The 5,649-nt window shown below is 40.9% G+C and overlaps 1 protein-coding gene across 1 annotated transcript in view; it reads right to left on the reverse strand.

Moving 5' to 3' along the window:
• The window catches only part of LOC129837324 (PC3-like endoprotease variant B), a 153,112-nt gene that overhangs the window by 130,828 nt on the left and 16,635 nt on the right, over positions 1-5,649 (reverse strand). The window lies entirely within an intron of this gene.

The following is a 5,649-nucleotide window of genomic DNA, read 5'->3' on the forward strand; positions in this document are numbered from 1 at the left end:
CTAGAGAACCAACACACAACACAGGTTAACATAAATACAACATGAATACAACCACAACCATTAAAGATGCATTATGAAGAAATCACTCCCCTATTTCCCGCTTGCTAAAGTTGTAGTAGTTTGCCTTTTTTTTGTTTATGTGACAAAACAAGCAGGTATAGTGTAGAGAATCCTTGCACCATCTAAAATATTGTACCGCCATCTAAACTATTCTACCACTGTGAAATATGTTATCCATAACCAAAATGATTGTATTTTCAGCTGTTTGAAGCTGGTGTACAAAGCCAAAAATAAAATACACAAAAACTAAACTTAAAAATGGGAAGCATAGAAATATAGAACAGCTCTACCACTTCTTAGACTTGCTTTCAATGAGAATAAAATATCTATAACTAACATTTCTATGTTCATTTTGTCAGGTAGCCCAAAAAGTTACATATTGGCAGCTTTAATACATTAATACAGAATGATTCTCCTTATAGAAATCAAGTGTTATTTGCATGTGAAAACATTTTCTCCATTGTATTTGTTGGTTATATGTTGCCTATACACTCTGATGGTTTGCCCATCTTACAGAATGTGGCAAAGTGTTAACAGAAAACACAGCAACGACCTGGTGCTAATGCTAATGCTAACCTTCTAATGCTAATATTAGGCCTAATAGAGTGTAGAAGCAGAGGGTGGATGGGACCGGATGGGACACTGGTCTGGGGTCTCCATTGGGGACGGGCCAGGGAACAAAGGAAGCCTTTGATGCCACAGCTATCCCTCCTCATCAGTTCAAAGGGATGTTCTCTCACTCTCTTTCTCAATCTGTCTTTCCAGCTCTCTCACCCAGGTTAAACACAACTGCCCTAAAAAAAAAAAAACTCTCCAACCCACATGCACCACTCACGGCGCACTCTCTCTCTCTCTCTCTCTCTCTCTGACACAGCACCCTCTCCTGTTTCTCCTATCTCTCTCTTTCTCTCTCTGACACAATACCCTCTACTGTCTCTCCTATCTCTCTCTCTCTCTCAGACACAGCACCCTCTCCTGACTCCTATCTCTCTCTCTCTCTCTCTCTCATACACACACAAACATGCACGCACGCACACGCACACACGCACGCACACACACACACACTGGATCTCTTTCATGGTCCGCAGCCCTCTGCTTTGATCTGATAAGTAGCTGGTCCTCATGAAGGTGGGCCCGGTATATTATAGAACACCCATTCACACGCACACACACACACACACACACACACACACACACACACACACACACACACACACACACACACACACACACACACACACACACACACACACACACACACACACACGTTGAGGTCTCCACTTTTAGATCTGTGCATGACTCCTATTGTAGTCTCTCACACCGTATCTGACACACACTTAAAGCACAGAGGAGGAGGCTAACATTAAATAACGTTCAATAGGACACTGCCATCTTTCATGTGATAAAAGCTTCTTGGCTGTATTTCCCTTTCAATTGTTCAATTAGGCTCAATTAAAATGAGCTCGTCAGGACCAACAAGGGTGTGTGTGTGTGTGTGTGTGTGTGTGTGTGTGTGTGTGTGTGTGTGTGTGTGTGTGTGTGTGTGTGTGTGTGTGTGTGTGTGTGTGTGTGTGTGTGTGTGTGTGTGTGTGTGTGTATGTATGTGTGTGTGTGTGTGTGTGTGTGTGTGTGTGTGTGTGTGTGTGTGTGTGTGTGTGTGTGTACAATACTGTGTCTGTTCTATATTATCTAGAGTAAACTAATACACTCAGAAGAGTGTGTTTAACAGAGTGTGTACTTCACAAGTGCTTCTGAATTCTAATGGTCACTTAGAACATTGATATAAAACAAATTAATTTAAAGACGCATCTACACATATCACGAAACACGAAAAGGACAAGGTCAAGGCAAACAATGCTTGAGAATGTTTTAAATTGTGTATGGCTTTTCAAGTCTTGAATAACAATTATAGACAAACCATGCAAGGCTTCATCTGTAACGGAATTCTTCGTCCTCCTCTGGCGAGGAGTAAAAAATGTCGGACCAAGATGCAGCGTGGTGAGTATCCATTTTAATATGAATACTTGAAACAAACAAAATAACGAATAAACGAACGAAGACGAAACAGTCCCGTAAAGTGACAACACAAACACAGGAACACAGTAACAGGAACAATCACCCACAACCCACAATACAAAACAGGCTACCTAAATATGGTTCCCAATCAGAGACAACGACTAACACCTGCCTCTGATTGAGAACCATATCAGGCCAAACACATAGAAATAGACAAACTAGACATACAACATAGAATGCCCACTCAGATCACACCCTGACCAAACAAAACATAGAAACATACAAAGCAAACTATGGTCAGGGCGTGACATCATCATAATTTTGATTAGAGAAGCTACATTTTCCAGAGTGTTTTCCAGAGTTTTCTTCAACAACAAAGACAACAATAACCACACTTTAAAAAAAACACCAACAGACACAACTGGGCTATGCGAGACGCCTACAGACAGTGAATTCCTCTAATTCACATGTCCATTTGAAAATGTGTCCTCTTTTTGGCTGGAGTGTGTGAATTATTGCCTACTGCTGAATGGACCTGAGTGGGAGGGAAAGGGGAAACTTGGCAGAGGCCCCACAGCCAGGTACTGTAGACACACACAGACAGGTTGAGGATGTGGGGCAGTCAGGTCTGTATTAAAAACTAGCAACATGCCACAGCTGAGTAGGTAACACTTTCTGTATCCCTTTACACTTGTGTGTATAAGGTATTAGTTGTGGAATTGTTAGGTTAGATTACTTGTTGGTTATTACTGCATTGTCGGAACTAGAAGCACAAGCATTTCGCTACACTCGCATTAACATCTGCTAACCATGTGTATGTGACCAATAAGATTTGATTTGATTGGACTTTTATTTGGATATATACGGGTACCTATATAAGTAAGGACTTCGTAGCGGCAACCAACAACATCTAGTTGCCAGTGCCATCCTAGAAGACTGAGGTCTTTGGGGTTGCAGTGAATTTGACAGTAACTTACAGGGAGCGAAGAGGGCAAGTAAGTTACTATATTTCATATTGCAGTACACCTACTGTAATCTAAATACGGTATCAAAACAAGTACTGTGTAATGACAAACAGTACAATACCGTAGAATTGGCTGTATTATACTGTAAAAAAAAAAGTAAATACTACTGTAATCGTAATGAATTAATGAATGGATAGATTAATGGAATTAATTGAGGGGAGATGGGATTTGTATTTCACAGTATTTTACTGTAATTACATAGGATTGGTGCAAGTAGGTTGGCTGCTAGGTAATTGGTTTCCACATTTCAGCCTATGTGAATATTTGCTCTTTTATATCACATGCACTTCTAGAGACCTTAAAACTTCTTATGGCTGCAGGGGCAGTATTGAGTAGCTTGGATGAAAAGGTGCCCAGAGGTGCCCAGAGTAAACTGCCTGCTCCTCAGTCCCAGTTGCTAATATATGCATATTATTAGTCTATTTGGATGGAAAACACTCTGAAGTTTCTAAAACTGTTTGAATGATGTCTGTGAGTATAACATAACTCATATGGCAGGCAAAAACCTGAGAGAAAATCCAACCAGGAAGTGGGAAATCTGAGGTTTGTAGGTTTTCAACTCATCGCCTATCGAATACACAGTGGGATATGGGTCATTTTGCACTTCCTAAGGCTTCCACTAGATGTCAACAGTCTTTAGAACCTTGTCTGATGCTTCTACTGTGAAGTGGGGCCGAATGAGAGGGGATTGAGTAAGGTCTACCATGACCTGAACATGCGCTGACCATGCACGTTCATGTGAGAGCTCTGTTCTATCGCATTTCTGAAGACAAAGGAATTCTCCGGTTGGAACATTATTGAAGATTTATGTTAAAAACATCCTAAAGATTGATTCAATACATCGTTTGACATGTTTCTACTGACTGTAACGGAACTTTTTGACATTTCGTCTGCTTTTAGTGAACGCGCTTCGTGACTTTGGATTTGTTAACCAAACGCGCTAACAAAAATAGCTATTTGGACATTAATGATGGAACTGGGATTCCTGGGAGTGCATTCTGATGAAGATCATTAAAGGCAAGTGAATATTTATAATGTTATTTCTGACTGCACAATATGGCGGATATATTTTTGTCTTGATTGGGCTCTGAGCGCCAACCTCAGAATAATGCATGGTTTGCTTTTTCCGTAAAGCTTTTTTGAAATCTGACACAGCGGTTGCATTAAGGAGAAGTGTATCTAAAATTCCATGTATAACACTTGATCTTTGATCAACGTTTATTATGAGTATTTCTGGAAGTTGATGTGGCTCTCTGCAAAATCACTGGATGTTTTTGGAACTACTGAACATAACGCGCCAATATATACTGAGATTTGTTGATATAAATATGAACTTTACCGAACAAAACAGACATGTATTGTGTAACATGAAGTCCTATGAGTGTCATCTGATGAAGATCATCAAAGGTTAGTTATTAATTTTATCTCTACTTCTGCTTTTTCTGACTCCTGTCTTTGGCTGGAAAAATGGCTGTGTTTTTCTGTGATTTGGCGGTGACCTAACATAATTGTTTGTGGTGCTTTCGCTGTAAAGCCTTTTTGAAATCGGACACTGTGGTGGGATTAACAACACGATTACCTTTAAAATGGTATAAGATACTTGTATGTTTGAGGAATTTTAATTATGAGATTTCTGTTGTTTGAATTTGGCGCCCTGCACTTTCACTGGCTGTTGTCATATCGATCCGGTTAACGGGATTGCAGCCATAAGAAGTTTTAATAAAGATTTCCAAGCTGGCAGCGACTACAGGGCAAAGCAGACCGAAAAGATGTTGCAAAATGCTCGCCAATTAAATGTTTAAGACTTGATGCCACTCCAATCTGTCCCTTACACATTTTAAATGAATGGGGCACTACTACCACATAGCAGTTAAATTGGTACAGCCCTCTCACTAACGAGCGCAAATGTAGCCTCTTACAAGGCACGACTCAAAATATGTGAATGAGCCAGAATCAACAATACCATGCATCCACTAGTTGTCAAAAGGTTTTTGGCGCTCCAAAAATACGGTAATGTATTCTGTAGAATGGAATTACGGTACCATTCAAAGTACAGCAATTATTTCTCCACCCAAACATTTTCCCACAATCACCATAATTTACAGTATGCTGCAGTAAAACGTTTCACAGTATTTTACTATTGATAATACCTCAAATGACCGTATAAATTACAGTTTTCTGACACAGTGTAGGTAGGTAGGTACCCTTATTCCTGCCATCAGTGATACCTGCCACTGTGCGTGTTTGTAAGTCTTTCCATAGCAGCAACAACGTCTGTATCCCCACAGGGAAAAACAATGAGGAAACTGGGAGAAATGCGCTAGGTTGAGACAGGGGGTTGGGAACGAAACAATGTTTCCAAACACCCCCCCCCCCCCAACTCGCAGGCCAAAACGCACGCACGCACACACACACACACGCACGCACGCACGCACACACACACACACACACACACACACACCTCTGGTGCTCTGTTGGCAAATACCACTCCCAATCCCTTATGTCCTTCACCGAGCCAGCCACCACAGCTTAGCCAAGTGAGCAATGC

This window comes from Salvelinus fontinalis, chromosome 38 (assembly GCF_029448725.1).
Source record: "Salvelinus fontinalis isolate EN_2023a chromosome 38, ASM2944872v1, whole genome shotgun sequence".
Taxonomy (NCBI): Eukaryota; Metazoa; Chordata; class Actinopteri; order Salmoniformes; family Salmonidae; genus Salvelinus; species Salvelinus fontinalis.